Source organism: Bombina bombina, chromosome 1 (assembly GCF_027579735.1).
Source record: "Bombina bombina isolate aBomBom1 chromosome 1, aBomBom1.pri, whole genome shotgun sequence".
NCBI lineage: Eukaryota > Metazoa > Chordata > Amphibia > Anura > Bombinatoridae > Bombina > Bombina bombina.
Window position 1 is genome coordinate 833,871,089 of NC_069499.1, and position 16,922 is coordinate 833,888,010.

The 16,922-nt window shown below is 39.2% G+C and overlaps 1 long non-coding RNA gene across 1 annotated transcript in view; it reads left to right on the top strand.

The window, feature by feature from the left end:
* The window catches only part of LOC128646039 (uncharacterized), a 198,468-nt gene that overhangs the window by 118,468 nt on the left and 63,078 nt on the right, over positions 1-16,922 (top strand). Inside the window, exon 3 of the long non-coding RNA XR_008400174.1 lies at positions 11,968-12,035. This is a non-coding gene — a long non-coding RNA (uncharacterized LOC128646039). The remainder of the gene's footprint in view (positions 1-11,967; positions 12,036-16,922) is intronic.

The following is a 16,922-nucleotide window of genomic DNA, read 5'->3' on the forward strand; positions in this document are numbered from 1 at the left end:
AATGGATAAGAAATTGGAGGCATTATTAAAGAAAATGTATGTTCACCAAGGTCTTCATTGGCAGCCTGCAGTGTGTATTGCTACTGTTACCAGTGCTGCAGCTTACTGGTTTGATGCTTTGTCTGATTCTATTCAGACAGATATTTTTCTTGAGGAGATCCAGGATAGGATTAAGGCTCTTAAGGTTAACCAATTCCTTTATTTCGGATGCATCCTTACAGGTCATTAAACTGGGAGCAAAAATGTCTGGTTTTGCGGTTCTAGCTCACAGAGCCCTTTGGTTAAAATCCTGGTCTGCAGATGTTTCTTCTAAGTCTAAGTTATTAGCTATTTCTACAAGGGTAAGACCTTGTTTGGCTGAAATTATTTCAGATATCACAGGAGGAAAGGGATCTTTTCCTCAGGATAAGAAGAATAAGCAGAAAGGGCGTCAGTAATTTTTGTTCCTTTCGTAACTTTAGAGGTAAACCCTACGCTTCCTTTTCCAAACAGGAACTATCCAAGTCTTCCTGGAAGTCTGGTCAGTCTTGGAACAAGGAGAAACAGTCTAAGAAGCCTGTGGCTGACTCCAAGTCAGCATGAAGGATCGACCCCGATCCAGGAACGGATCTAGTAGGGGGCAGGCTTTCTCAATTTGCACAGGTTTGGATACGAGATGTCCCAGACCTGTGGGCCATGGAAATGTTATCTCAGGGGTACTAGATAGAATTCAAGACTTTTTCTCCCAGAGGCAGGTTTCTTCTCTCAAGATTATCTGTAGATGCCAGAAAGAGGCGTTCTTAAATTGTATCAAGGATCTTTTTGCCCTGGGAGTTATAGTTCCAGTTCCTCCGCAGGAACAATGTCTGGGATTTTATTCAAATCTGTTTGTGGTTCCCAAGAAAGAGGGGACTTTCAGACCTATTTTAGACCTAAAATATTTAAACAAGTTCCTCAGAGTATCGTCCCTCAAGATGGAGACTATACGTTCCATTCTTCCTTTGGTTCTAGAGGGTCAGTTTATGACAACCATAGACCTAAAGGATGCATACCTTCATGTTCCCATTCACTGGGATCATCACAAGTTTCTAAGGTTTGCTTTCATAGACAATCATTTCCAGTTTGTGGCTGTTCCTTTCGGTCTTGCCACAGCTCCCAGAATTTTCTCAAAGGTCCTGGGGCTTTTTTGGCATTGATCCGGTCTCGGGGCATTGCAGTAGCGCCTTATCTGGACGACATTCTGGTTCAGCCACCGTCTTTTCAACAAGCAAACTCTTATACGGAGATCTTGTTGTCTTTTCTTCACTCCCACCGTTGGAAGGTAAATCTGGGAAAAGTAGAAAAATCCACAGCACCTTAACGAATTTTCAACACTTTATTGAAACATCTTTCTCCCATACAGGTACAAAGCAGGTAGCAGCAACGTTTCGGGATATTATCCCTTAATCATGCTAATGAGCCTCATCTGATGAGATACATTTTATTGGCCTGCACTTTAACCCATAGTATACTGTTACAAAGTGAATTTTATCACTCAACATCACCACCTAGTGGTTATAAATATTATTACAGTTAAACACATATGTAAATTTAAAAACAATATACAATTTACCTATTCATCTGTTGGTATATCTATATACAAATATTTGTTGATATTCAATATCTTCTGCATAATATTACCATTTCTTCCTGAATTTTTTTTATTAAACATCCATTTATTATAGAAACACTTTGAGGTCCAGCTCTCTATTGATTCCTTTAGGAATTAAAGCATCCAATTTATATATCCAATAGGACTCTTTTTGTTTTAATATGGTTTCCTTATTGCCACCTCTTCTTAATTTATCCACTCCATCAATAATTTGCCACCTTAGTTGGCTTATATTGTGGCCTGCACTCAAAAAATGGCAAGATACAGGGGCTTCCTGGTCCCCACATCTAATATTGGATCTGTGTTGACTCATCCTATCTCATACCCTTCTGGTGGTCTCACCAATATAGATTTTTGAACATGGGCATTTAATAAGGTATACGACATAGGATGAGTCACACGTATAGAAATTGTTAATGCTAAAAAAAATTCCTGTTTGGGGATGTTGAAATTCTGTCCCTTTAATAACTGCACTACAACTTGCACAACCCAAGCATGGAAAAGTTGCATAGCTTTTCTTAGTGATGTATTTCTGTTTCTTTCTAGATCCCAAATAATTTCTAACCAACATATCTCCCAAATTTTGGACTCTTCGATATGCTATCATAGGTGGTTTTTTAAAGGATTCAATATTTGAATTACAATTTTTTAAGATGCGACTGTGTTTAGATACAATGTTCCTCACTTTCTTACTAATTGGGTTAAACTGCGTTACACCAACTACCCTTTCTTCATCTTTTTTTTTTAGCTCTAAAAACATTGTTATCTTTCTCTTCTGATTCCCTCATGATTTCTTTCTCAATTAACTTCCTGGGGTATCCTCTTTGTAGGAACTTATCCCCCATTTCTTGTAGTCTGTTTACAACTAGGTAATCATCATTTACAATCCTTTTTACTCTTTTAAACTGACTACGTGGTAGAGAATTCATTAAGGGCTCATAATGAAAGCTTTCATACCTTAACAAAGTATTTCTATCTGTTTTCTTTCGATGCAGATCAATCTTAAATTTACAAGTTTCCCTGTTTATATGTATTATCGTGTCCAGGAATACCACTTTTTCCTCACTGAAAGTTAGTGTGAATTTTAAATTATTTACAGCTTGATTAAATTCTTCAACAAATGCCAATAGGGTACCAACGTCGCCCCACCACACGTCAAATATGTCATCTATGAAGCGCCACCACAACGCTCCATTTTTAAGAAACAACTCATTTTCGTATACAAATTTTTCTTCAACACTATTCATGAACATATTGGCGTATGCTGGGGCGACGTTGGACCCCATGGCAGTACCTCTTGTCTGTAAAAAACAGTCATCTTGAAACAAGAAATAATTATTGTATAGTATTATTCTTAATAAATTTTCAAAGAATAGTATTTGACTCTCACTATACAACTCCGAATTTCTCAGTGCCAAGATACATGCTCCTATGCTACTTTCATGGTTAATTACAGTGTACAAACTACTTACATCGATTGTATACAGAATACATTTTGCATTAGCCAATGGTAAACCCTTTAATTTTTCAATGAAATCACTGGTATCTTTAATATAAGAGGTTATTTTTTGAACCTCTGGCTGCAAAATCTTATCCATATAGGTGGCTATGTTTGTAAAGACAGATTCTATTCCTGCCACAATTGGCCGCCCAGGTATCTCTGTTAAATTTTTATGCACCTTAGGTACTGTGTAGAAAATTGGCGTTTTAGGCCATTCTACATTTATATGTAGAATGGCCTAAAACGCCAATTTTCTAACTTTTTGTCAATAATACCAATCCTGAATGCCCAATTTAACACTCTTCTTATTTCTGCCTGTATTTTAACCACCGGATTACTCTGTATTGGTTTATAGGTATCAATATCTCCCAACTGCTGTTTAATCTCTGTAACATAGTAGACAGTATCTAACACTACAGTGGCCCCCCCTTATCAGCTCTTCAGCTTTTTTTGTGGCACTGTTAGATTAGGTTCATATACTTTATATTTTTTCAGACTTTTATTATTGTGATTAGCTTTTAATTTTAACACATCACACTTAACCATTTCAATGTAGGTCTCCACACTATTATTGCCTTGGGTTGGTATGTACATACTTTTCTTATATAAACCTGTAGATTTTAATGTTAACATATCTCTTTTAGGTATAACAGTGGTATTAATCAATCGTGGGCTCTCATTAAATAAACATTTTAGCCTCAATGTCCGGAAAAACCTATACAAGTCTTTCTCCAACTCAAAAAAGTTAATGTCTTTTTTAAGGACAAAATGACAATCCTTTATCTAACACTTCGTACTCACTCTTCTGCAGGATCTTACTCGAAATATTAATCACTGTTGACCCTTCTTTTTCACCTTGCTGGTTTTCTTTCTCGGCGGGTATCGGCGATCTTTCTCCATGCCCCTTGTGTTTGCGCCCGCCTCTGTGGCGCTTCCTGATGACGTCGGTGAGTCGTCGTTCAACTCTAAAAAACTTTGCCCATCTGATGACTCCGTACTGCTGACGCAATTTCCGCCATCTTTGAATTTCTCCTTCCCTTGGTTCCGATTAGCTCTCTGTTGTTTACCGGCCCCTCTTCTCTTCCAATGGGATGGTTCACATCTCCACCTGTAGACATGCCCCTGGAGGTAATCCATTTTGTCACGCTGAAATTTTAACCTCTTCTGTTCCTGCAGCTCTTTCTTCAAGGTATTGATTTTATCATCTACCTCCTTTATTTTTTTAGCAAATTCATCCGATTCCAACATTTCCTGAAGATCCTCTTTTTTTCTTTTCCACTTCAAGTTGTTGTTTGTCAATCTCTTGCTGTAAGGAATCTACAGTTAGCGCAATGAGGTCATATGAGCACTTATTTAATATTGCTTCAAATTTTTCACAGTATTGAGGATTGTCCTTTAGTAGAGTAGGTTGTGTAGACATGCGTAATCCTCTTGGAATTCTTTTCACCCTTAAATATTCTGCTAGGGTTATTGCATGCAGTTCCCATATCATATTTTTCCTCTTCAACCTCTCATACTCTTGTCCACTCTTTTCTTTTGGGGCTTCTTTAAGAAAATCTCTTGACCCACGGATTAATGTGGTAATCCTGGCTGCATCCACATCTGAATAGGTAAAAGTCTTTGTACCATCAACTTTGGGTATTGTATCCATTATATCCGGACGCAATAATTACCTGGAGCAGGTAAACACCATAGACAGTCTAATAATGTAGTATATAAACAGGCAGTGTACAGCTCCACAGCTATAAGATGCAAGTGGCAGGAGGGACCGTCAAAAATCTATATTGGTGAGACCACCAGAAGGGTACGAGATAGGATGAGTCAACACAGATCCAATATTAGATGTGGGGCCCAGCAAGCCCTTGTATCTTGCCATTTTTTGAGTGCAGGCCACAATATAAGCCAACTAAGGTGGCAAATTATTGATGGAGTGGATAAATTAAGAAGAGGTGGCAATAAGGAAACCATATTAAAACAAAAAGAGTCCTATTGGATATATAAATTGGATGCTTTCATTCCTAAAGAATCAATAGAGAGCTGGACCTCAAAGTGTTTCTATAATAAATGGATGTTTAATAAAAAAAAATTCAGGAAGAAATGGTAATATTATGCAGAAGATATTGAATATCAACAAAGATTTGTATATAGATATACCAACAGATGAATAGGTAAATTGTAAATTGTATATTGTTTTTAAATTTACATGTGTTTAACTGTAATAATATTTATAACCACTAGGTGGTGATGTTGAGTGATAAAATTCACTTTGTAACAGTATACTATGGGTTAAAGTGCAGGCCTATAAAATGTATCTCATCAGATGAGGCTCATTAGCATGATTAAGGGATAATATCCCAAAACGTTGCTGCTACCTGCTTTGTACCTGTATGGGAGAAAGATGTTTCAATAAAGTGTTGAAAATTTGTTAAGGTGCTGTGGATTTTTCTACTTTTCTACATGTTTGGAGGTTTTGACGGTCCCTCCTGCCACTTGCATCTTATAGCTGTGGAGCTGTACACTGCCTGTTTATATACTAAATCTGGGAAAGAGTTCTCTGATTCCAGCCACAAGAGTAGTGTTTTTAGGGAGCATAATAGATTCCCTACTAATGAAGATATTTCTGAGAGAGGTCAGAAAAACAAAGATCTTCGACTCTTGTCTTGTCCTTCAGTCCTCTCTTTCGGCCGCCAGTGGCTCTATGTATGGAGGTAATTGGTCTGATAGTAGCTTCCATGGACATCATTCCGTTTGCTCGGTTCCATCTCAGACCTCTACAGTTATGCATGTTAAGGCAATGGAACAGGGACTATGTGGATCTGTCTCCACAAATAGTTCTGGATCAGGTGACAAGGGACTCTCTTCTGTGGTGGTAGTCTCAGGAAGACCTTCCTGGGTGATCGTGACCACGGTTGCCAGCCTTCTAGGTTGGGGAGCAATTTGGGGTCATTGAAGACTCAGGGTCTTTGGACTTGGGAGGAGTCAATACTCCCTATAAACATTCTACAACTGAGAGCGATTTTTAATACTCTACTGGTCTGGTCTCAGTTAGCCTTAGCCCGGTTTATCAGGTTCCAGTCGGACAACATATGGCGTGGCGTACATCAACCACCAGGGGGGAACTCAGAGTTCCTTGGCCATGACAAAGGTGGCCCGGATAATCCAGTGGGCGGAGTCTCACAACTGTGGTCTTTCTGCGATCCACATCCCAGGAGTGGACAATTGGGAGGCGGATTTTCTGAGCCAACAAAACCTTTCATCTGGGGAGTGGAACTTCATCCAGAAGTATTTTCCAGTTTAATCCTTAATTGGGGACAGCCAGAACTGGATCTTATGGCTTCTCGGCAGAATGCCAGGCTTCTGAGGTATGGCTCGAGGTCAAGGGATCCACAGGCTTTCTTGGTAGATGCTCTAGCGGTTCCTTGGAATTTCAGTGTAGCATACATATTTCCTCTGTTCCCTCTCCTGCCATGAGTCATTGCTCGGATCAAGCAGGAGAGGGCGTCGGTGATTCTCATAGCACCGGCATGGCATGGCATCGCAGGATCTGGTATGCAGATCTAGTGGATATGTCGTCTCTACCTCCGTGTGTCAGGGTTTTTTCCCTGTTTTGTTTGCCATGCACTGCTGGCAGCCATTTTACTCACCTCTCTTCCTAACTATGGTGCATTGTGGTGGATGCTGCTCATTTCCTGCACTTCCTTTTATGGCCAGACTGGTGTGAATCATCTGTGTGAGACAGGATGAAGTCTCAGAATTGTGATGTCATCACTTATTATTTAAAGTGCCTCTGTTCAGTATGCTTTGCCTTTGCATTGTCTCAGACCTGTTTGTGAGAGTTCCTGTGTATTACCTGGCTGCCTGACGTCCTTCCTGGTTCCTGATCCCTGACTTGTTCCTGACTCTTCTGTTTTCCTTTTTCCTGATTCCGGCTCGTCTGACTATTCGCTTTGGCTCCTTACTCTGCTCGTCTGACTACCAGCTCTGGTTTTGACTCCTGGCTTGTTATTTGACTTGTGGACTTTTTATTAGTTTTTGCTATTAATAAAGGTGTGATTATTTTTGCACTTCTTCTCTCAGTCTGATTCCTGGCACCCTGACACCGTGGAGACTCCATCTTAGGAAGGACCTTCTACTTAAGGGTCCTTTTCTTCATCCAAATCTCATTTCTCTGAAGCTCACTGCTTGGAGATTGAATGCTTGATTTAATGTAAGCATGGGTTTTCAACAGTCAGTCATTAATACCATGATTCAGGCTTGTAAGCCTGTGACAAGAAGGATTTACTATAACATATGGCGTATATATCTGTATTGGTGTGAATCCAGAGGTTGCTCTTGTAGTAGAATCAGGATTTCTAGGTTTTCATCTTTCCTCCAGGAGGGTCTGGAGAAGGGTTTGTCAGCTAGTACTCTGAAAGGTCAGATTTCTGCGTTGTCTATTTTGTTGTATATGCGTTTGGCGGATGCGCCAGATGTGCAATCTATTTGTCAGGCCTTAATTAGGATCAGGCCTGTGTTTAAGCCTGTTACTCCTCCCTGGAGTCTTAACCTTGTTCTTATAGTTTTACAGGGGGCTCAGTTTGGACCTATGCATTCCTTAGATATTAAGATGTTATCTTGGAAGGTTTTGTTTCTTGTTGCTATTTCTTCTGCTCGGAGAGTTTCGTAACTCTCAGCTCTGCAGTTTGATTTTCCTTATCTTATTTTTTCATTCTGATAAGGTGGTTCTACGTACTAAATTAGGTTTCCTACCTAAGGTTGTTTCAGACAAGAATATTAATCAGGAGATCGTGGTTGCTTCTTTGTGTCCTAATCCTTCTTCTGCTAAGAAGCGTTTATTGTACAACCTAGATGTTGTGCGTGCATTGAAGTTCTATCTTCAGGTGACTAAGGACTTTCGTCAGTCTTCTGCTTTGTTTTCTGGGAAATGCAAGGGTCAGAAAGCTACGGCTACTTCTTTCTCTTTAGCTAAGTAGTATTATTTGTTTGGCCTATGAGGCTGCTGGATAGCAACCTCCTGAGAGAATCACTACTCATTCCACGAGGGCTGTTTTTTCTTCCTGGGCATTTAAAAATGAAGCTTCTGTGGAACAGTTTTGCAAGGCTGCAACTTGGTCCTCTTTGCATACTTTTTCAAAGTTTTATAAATTTGATACTTTTGCCTCAGCTGAGGCTTCTTTTGGGAGAAGGGTTCTTCAAGCGGTGGTGCCTTCTGTTTAGGTCTGTCTTGTCCCTTCCTTTATCATCAGTGTCCCCTAGCTTGGTTATTGATTCCCACTAATAATTGATGATTCAGTGGACTCACCATATCTTTGGAAAGAAAACATAATTTATGCTTACCTGATAAATTTATTTATTTCCGGATATGGTGAGTCCACGGCCCACCCTTTATTTAAGACAGTTATTTTTTCTAAAACCTCAGGCACCTCTACACTTTTGTGTTATCATCTTTTTCCATTTTAGGGAAGTAACATATATAGCAGCTTTGCTGTAGTGCTCTTTGCCTCCTCCTGCTGGTCAGGAGTGATATTCCCACTAGTAATTGATGATTCAGTAGACTCACCATATCCAGAAAGAAAGTAATTTATCAGGTAAGCATAAATTATGTTTTTATGCAGTTAATAGTTATTTGAATCATGCCAACACCATGCATGCTTTCCCTGAATTTATCGGAGACACTTTTTTCTGGATGCGCTAATTTTGTTGTCAGTTGTTGTAAATTAATCCTCATGATATTTAACTACAGCCTCAATTAAAGCAATGTTTTCTTCTAGAAATAACTTGTGGCCTCCTTAAATATCTAGTAGCTTGTGGTGAATATTGATCTGGTATATTTGTGTCCTTATTGTCCAACTCCTATACATGTGGCTTCTTGCTTAGCTTTTTCTTTGTTGTGTGCCATATGGCATACCATTTTTTTTTTTTTTGGTCCTCAACCAAAATCTTTTCTTTTAAGCCTGTGAGATAAAGCTGTGTAGGCAATGTAGCTTGTGGCATTTTGAGTGGATGACATCCCCCCCTCCCCGTGACTAAGCTCTGGACTGGACATGTGCATCTCCCCTGGATTAGCCCTTTGCTCATCCATGACTCCCCTTTTGATCTCCCACTGTGCTGACTGTCGCTACTCTCTGTTGTGGCTCTAGAGGTTCCTAGTCTCTAAGTAAAATTATTTTGATAATGCAAAGAATTTTCTTTCCCATCAGCTGTACTACTCTACTTGTAATAAGCTGTGAAGTTGATAAAAATGGGATGTCCTGTAGAAAGAATGGGAATTGGCCATTTTGGAATTTGATGTTTGTTTGAGTGGTTTAAATTATTTGCCGTGTTCAGATTTGGTTTTTGATGATCAAGCCATTATCACTTGCTAACAGTGCCGATCTTCTAAAATGGATATCAAATATTGCAGGAATTATCAAGCTTGGTTGTGTTGAACCTGACATGATTATGATTAAAATGTTAGTCGATCCTGTTTTCCAATATCAAACAAGAACTTCAGAAAGATTGGAATCAATGCCTATATTTGAGAACTACCTTATGCATTAGAGATCATCTCTATAGTATAACCTATTAAATGGAGACATTTCATTCACATGATAAATCTTTGAACTTTATATCAATGTATGAATGGTAGATCTAATATTACAATTTTTTATAAGCTTTTCTGTATACTTCTAACAGCACCATAGAGTTTCGTTCACAAAATAATTGAATGATCTTAAAGGGACAGTCAAGTCCAAAATAACTTTCATGATTCAAATAGGGTATGCAATTTTAAACAACTTTCCAATTTACTTTTATCACCAATTTTGCTTTGTACTCTTGGTATTCTTAGTTGAAAGCTAAATATTGGAGGCTCATATTGTAATTTCTTAGACCTTGAAGCCCACCTCTAATCTGAATGCATTTTGACAGGTTTTCACCACTAGAGGGTGTTAGTTCATGTGTGCCATATAGATAACATTGTTTACAATTTGCATAAATAAAAAGGGAGAAGCGCTCAACCTGGGAATGAACAATAGCATAATAGCTTGTTCTATGGCTAGTTACCACCCAAGAAGCAGCCTCTTTTTGCTCAACATGTGCCTTTCACAGAGAAGAACTTTCCTGAAGCATATCAGTCTGATCCTGACTTCACAGCACAGTCCAGCCACAAAATACCAGGAAATCCCTCTTTGAACAAGAGAAACGACACTAGGCCAAAACCTACATCTGGGGATTTGCCGTTTCTCTTGTCAGTGAGGTGCAGCCATATCCCTCTAGACACACTGAGCAATGGGTACATGTCTGGATTCCCACATCACACTTAGGGAGTCTTCCCTAAAAGTCATAATTTGCATAAATTAAAAAAGAGAAACACTCAACCTGGGAATGAACAATAGCATAATAGCTTGAGCTATGGCTAGTTACCACCCAAGAAGCAGCCTCTTTTTACTCAATATGTGCCTTTCACAGAGAAGAACTTTCCTGTAGCATAAGTGTGATGCTGGAATCCAAACATGACCCGTTGCTCAGTGTGCCTAGAGGGATATGGCTGCACCTCACTGACGAGGCCCACGCTAGGCCAAAACATACGTCTATGTTTCTCTCATTCAGGGAGGGATTGCCTGGTATTTTGGGGTACGACTGTACTGTTAAGTCAGGATCAGACTGATATGCTACAGGAAAGTTCTTCTCTGTGAAAGGCACATGTTGAGCAAAAAGAGGCTTCTTCTTAGGTGGTAACTAGCCATAGAACAAGCAATTATGCTATTGTTCGTTCCTAGGTTGAGCGCTTCTCTCTTTTTATTTTAACATTGAGCTCACGCATGTGAATTTACTGAGGAGTGAGTACTGATTGGCTAAAATGCAAGTCTGTCAAAATAATTGGAATAAGAGGGCAGTCTGCAGAGGATTAGATACAAAGTAATTCCAGAGCTAAAATGTGTATTATTATAACTGTTGGTTATGCAAAACTGGGGAATGGGTAATAAAGGGATTATCTATCTTTTTAAATAACAGAAATTCTGGTGTTTACTGTCCCTTTAATGTTTCAGAAGTTTGGTGTAATATAACATTTATAGTATTTACCCCATGACAAACCATGACACTAGTGTTTGTGGTCTTTTAGTCGAAATCAAATACAAAGTGGTGGGGGGATTAATATATGCTGTGAATGGAAAGATATATCATCAGGAACTTCCACGAACGCTGTACCGCTTCAGGCCCTTGAACCGGTCTCTGACTCAACCGGAAGTGTGTGGGAAGAAAGTAGCAGTGGAGCACTGGGGGTGCACGCCGCTATTAGCAGCCGGTTCCGCTGCTTGTAATGTGATACAAAAAACGAAGGGTTGCGGCAGCATCAAGCAGAGTAACAAAAGTAGGTTAAAAATAAAACTTTATTTCCAATATTTAAAAAGCCAGTTGGCAAAAAATACAAAGGGTAGCAGGTGAATACCCTCCTTACATGTTTCGTGCCTGTACTTGGCACTTAATCATATATTTTGCCAACTGGCTTTTTAAATATTGGAAATAAAGTTTTATTTTTAACCTACTTTTGTTACTCTGCTTGATGCTGCCGCAACCCTTCGTTTTTTGAAAGATATATCATGTCATTTTAGTATTTGCACTGGGAGCGGTATAATAATAGAATTTTATAGGGAAATTTTAGCACTTATGCATGTAAGAGGGATAAAGAAAATTGAGTGTTCTTAAAGCTAAATATATTAATACAAAACATGTATGAGTACACATTTGACTCTATATATAGGACCTAGAACATCCCTTTGAATAGTATGGAACACCGTAATTGTCAATATATTTTGTTAAGCTTAATAAAGTAATTATAACTGCTTCTCTACAGAGGAAAGGAATTGTGGTTTAGAAGGCCATGAAACATCCGTCATTTTTCTCCAAGGACAAGATATGCAGGTAAGACAAATGTACAACTTAGATGGTCAATCAACTCTGTCAGAGGTTAGAACCTCAAAGTTAGTCATTTTATTGAGTCCTATTAGTGCTCTCATTGACACTTCAGACATTGGGATTATACCTTGTGCAACCAGTATATATTACCTAGATTATATGGTCTGTTTTTAATTGCTACCTATTTGTTCATAAAGGTTAACAATATCTTAATAATTTCTGTGTGAAGATCCTCTGATGATTACCTTATATTATAATCTATATGTATTTAACATGTATTTAATACATTTACAGCTATCTGCAATAGTAATGCATATATATAAGTAAATACAACATACTGCTTATATTTATGTGATTAAAGAGAAATGCTTATACAAAGAGGTGATATAGCAATCTACTGCTTTCACTTACAGTGTGTCTCAGCAGATAGGTTTGAATTGTATACTGTAGTACATTGTATGCACTTAGAAATGTAATTTGCAGTAATTTACTCAATGTATTGTAATATACACATTTATTGGTATATGCCAGGGCTCAAAATTTCCACTAGCCATTGGCAAGTGGAAATGTAATGGTGGCGAGTGAAAGTAGGGCTACCTGCTACAAATATTATCTAAATGGATATTATATATTCATTAAAGGGCAAGGAAATGTTATTCCTCTAGGGCTATAGGGACCCTATTAGTGTTTAGACTGTTAATTCTGAAAGTGAAAACGGGGGCAGAGAGAGATGGAGAAGAAAAGGATAGTGTTAAGAAAGAGTGGAGAAAAATAAAGAAAGATTGATGAGATCTGAAAGAGGGGTAAGAAAGAGTGTAAAGGGAAGATATGCCCTGAGAGAGAAGCGAGAGGGTAAAATGAAAGGTTAAAGATAGTTGAGAGATAATTATAAAAAAATAATAATCTAAGTCTGCTATGACCTCACATTAATGTCAGCACTCTCTGCTTTCTCTCAGTTAAACAAATTAATTTCTTTCATATAGGTGGCGAGAGTCTATGAGCTGTTACTGATGGGATATTCATTCCTACCAGGAGGAGGCAAAGTTTCCCAATCCTCAAATGCCTATAAATATCCCTCCCACCTCACACATACCTCATTTTTAAAATGTTGCCTCCTTAGTATGTGGTGAAACATGATGTGCTTGATTCTTCAGGGAAAGGCACTTCTAAGCATATTGAGCCCAAGTTCCTCTCTAAGTACGGGGATTTTCTGAGGGAAGTGAAGAAAGTACTGCCTGATGACACAATGTTTTAACCCATGGCAGATCTTTTCAAAAGGCTCTCTGTAAATTCTGTCATAGGGATGCATCTGCTTGCCTCCCTTTACAAATAAACATTATACTCCACATCCCATTACTTCTGCTGATATGTTTCAGTTCTGGTTTGGCTGTCTGCTTCTAAGTGGACGAGTGTATAGAGACCTCAATAGATAAGAGGGAGGAAATTTAGGCATGAAAAAGACCTAGCCGGGTAACAAATAAGAGCACGCGTACCTCACCATGCCCCTTTAATGACGACGGTTGTGACATCATCATGATGCTCCGATGTTACCATTTTCCTGCCAAAATCGTGGATATTTAAGCTCCACCCCCATATTCCAATTTTCCTGCAAAAAATATGGGTATTTAAGCTCCACCTTCTCACTACAATATGCCCCCACACAGTAAGGGTCCTTTTTCTCCAACATTGGTGTGTCCGGTCCACGGCGTCATCCTTACTTGTGGGATATTCTCTTCCCCAACAGGAAATGGCAAAGAGTCCCAGCAAAGCTGGTCACATGATCCCTCCTAGGCTCCGCCCACCCCAGTCATTCTCTTTGCCGTTGCACAGGCAACATCTCCACGGAGATGGTTAAGAGTTTTTTGGTGTTTAAATGTAGTTTTATTCTTCTATCAAGTGTTTGTTATTTTAAAATAGTGCTGGTATGTACTATTTACTCTGAAACAGAAAAGGATGAAGATTTCTGTTTGTAAGAGGAAGATGATTTTAGCAGACAGTAACTGAAATCAATTGCTGTTTCCACACAGGACTGTTGAGATGAAGTAACTTCATTTGGGGGAAACAGTTAGCAGTCTTTTCTGCTTAAGGTATGACTAGCCATATTTCTAACAAGACCATGTAATGCTGGAAGGCTGTCATTTCCCCTCATGGGGACCAGTAAGCCATTTTCTTAGTTAAACATAAAAGAATAAAGGGCTTCAAAAAGGGCTTAAAAACTGGTAGACATTTTTCTGGGCTAAAACAATTGCTTTACTAGGCATATTATGCAGATTCTAACTAATTATTGGTATTATAATCTTGGGGAACGTTTAGAAAAACGGCAGGCACTGTGTTGGACACCTTTTTCAGATGGGGGCCTTTCTAGTTATAGACAGAGCCTCATTCTGGGACTGTATAGGGGTTAAATGTAAAAACGGCTCCGGTTCCGTTAATTTAAGGGTTAAAGCTCTGAAATTTGGTGTGCAATACTTTTAATGCTTTAAGACACTGTGGTGAAATTTTGGTGAATTTTGAACAATTCCTTCATACTTTTTCACATATTCAGTAATAAAGTGTTTTCTGTTTGAAATTTAAAGTGACAGTAACGGTTTTATTTTAAAACGTTTTTTGAGCTTTGTTGAGAAGTTTAAGCCTATTTAACATGTCTGTACCATCAGATAAGCTATGTTCTATATGTATGAAAGCCAATGTGTCTCCCCATTTAAATTTATGTGATAATTGTGCCATAGTGTCCAAACAAAGTAAGGACAGTATTGCAACAGATAATGATATTGCCCAAGATGATTCCTCAAATGAGGGGAGTAAACATGATACTACATCATCCCCTACTGTGTCTACACCAGTTATGCCCACACAGGAGGCCCCTAGTACATCTAGTGCGCCAATACTTATTACCATGCAACAATTAACGGCTGTAATGGATAACTCCATAGCAAATCTTTTATCCAAAATGCCTACTTATCAGAGAAAGCGCGATTGCTCTGTTTTAAACACTGAAGAGCAAGAGGACGCTGATGATAACTGTTCTGACATACCCTCACACCAATCTCAAGGGGCCATGAGGGAGGTTTTGTCTGATGGAGAAATTTCAGATTCAGGAAAAATTTCTCATCAAGCTGAACCTGATGTTGTGACATTTAAATTTAAATTAGAACATCTCCGCGCACTGCTTAAGGAGGTGTTATCTACTCTGGATGATTGTGACAATTTGGTCATTCCAGAGAAATTATGTAAGATGGACAAGTTCCTAGAGGTTCCGGTGCCCCCCGACGCTTTTCCTATACCCAAGCGGGTGGTGGACATAGTAAATAAAGAGTGGGAAAGGCCCGGCATACCTTTTGTTCCCCCCCCCTATATTTAAGAAATGATTTCCTATAGTCGACCCCAGAAAGGACTTATGGCAGACAGTCCCCAAGGTCGAGGGGGCGGTTTCTACTCTAAACAAACGCACTACTATTCCTATCGAAGATAGTTGTGCTTTCAAAGATCCTATGGATAAGAAATTAGAGGGTTTGCTTAAAAAGATTTTTGTACAGCAAGGTTACCTTCTACAACCAATTTCATGCATTGTTCCTGTCACTACGGCAGCGTGTTTCTGGTTCGAGGAACTAGAAAAATCGCTCAGTAAAGAATCTTCGTATGAGGAGGTTATGGACAGAGTTCAAGCACTTAAATTGGCTAACTCTTTTGTTTTAGATGCCGCTTTGCAATTAGCTAGATTAGCAAAGAAAAATTCAGGGTTTGATGTCGTGGCGCGCATAGTGCTTTGGCTAAAGTCTTGGTCAGCGGATGTGTCTTCCAAGACAAAATTGCTTAACATTCCTTTCAAAGGTAAAACATTATTTGGACCTGATTTGAAAGAGATTATTTCAGACATCACTGGGGGAAAGGGCCACGCCCTCCCACAGGATAGGTCTTTTAAGGCTAATAATAAGCCTAATTTTCGTCCCTTTCGCAGAAACGGACCAGTCTCTAATTCTGTATCCTCTAAGCAAGAGGGTAATACTTAACAACCCAAACCAGCCTGGAAACCAATGCAAGGCTGGAACAAGGGTAAGCAGGCCAAGAAGCCTACCACTGCTACCAAAACAGCATGAAGGGATAGCCCCCGATCCGGGACCGGATCTAGTGGGGGGCAGACTTTCTCTCTTTGCTCAGGCTTGGGCAAGAGATGTTCAGGATCCTTGGGCGCTAGAAATAGTTTCTCAAGGTTATCTCCTTGAATTCAAGGAACTACCCCCAAGGGGAAGGTTCCACAGGTCTCAATTATCTTCAAACCAAATAAAGAGACAGGCATTCTTACATTGTGTAGAAGACCTGTTAAAGATGGGAGTGATATATCCAGTTCCAATAAGAGAACAAGGAATGGGATTTTATTCCAATCTGTTCATAGTTCCCAAAAAAGAGGGAACATTCAGACCAATTTTGGATCTAAAGATCCTAAACAAATTTCTCAGGGTACCATCGTTCAAAATGGAAACTATTCGAACGATCCTACCTACTATCCAGGAAAATCAATTTATGACTACCGTGGATTTAAAGGATGCGTACCTACATATTCCTATCCACAAGGAACATCATCAGTTCCTAAGGTTCGCTTTTCTGGACAAGCATTACCAGTTTGTGGCACTTCCATTTGGATTAGCCACTGCTCCAAGGATTTTCACAAAGGTACTAGGGTCCCTTCTAGCGGTTCTAAGACCAAGGGGCATTGCAGTAGTACCTTACTTGGACGACATCCTGATTCAAGCGTCGTCCCTGTCAAAAGCAAAGGCTCATACGGACATCGTCCTAGCCTTTCTCAGATCTCACGGATGGAAGGTGAACAAAGAAAAAAGTTCTCTGTCCCCGTCAACAAGAGTTCCCTTCTTGGGAACAATAATAGATTCCTTA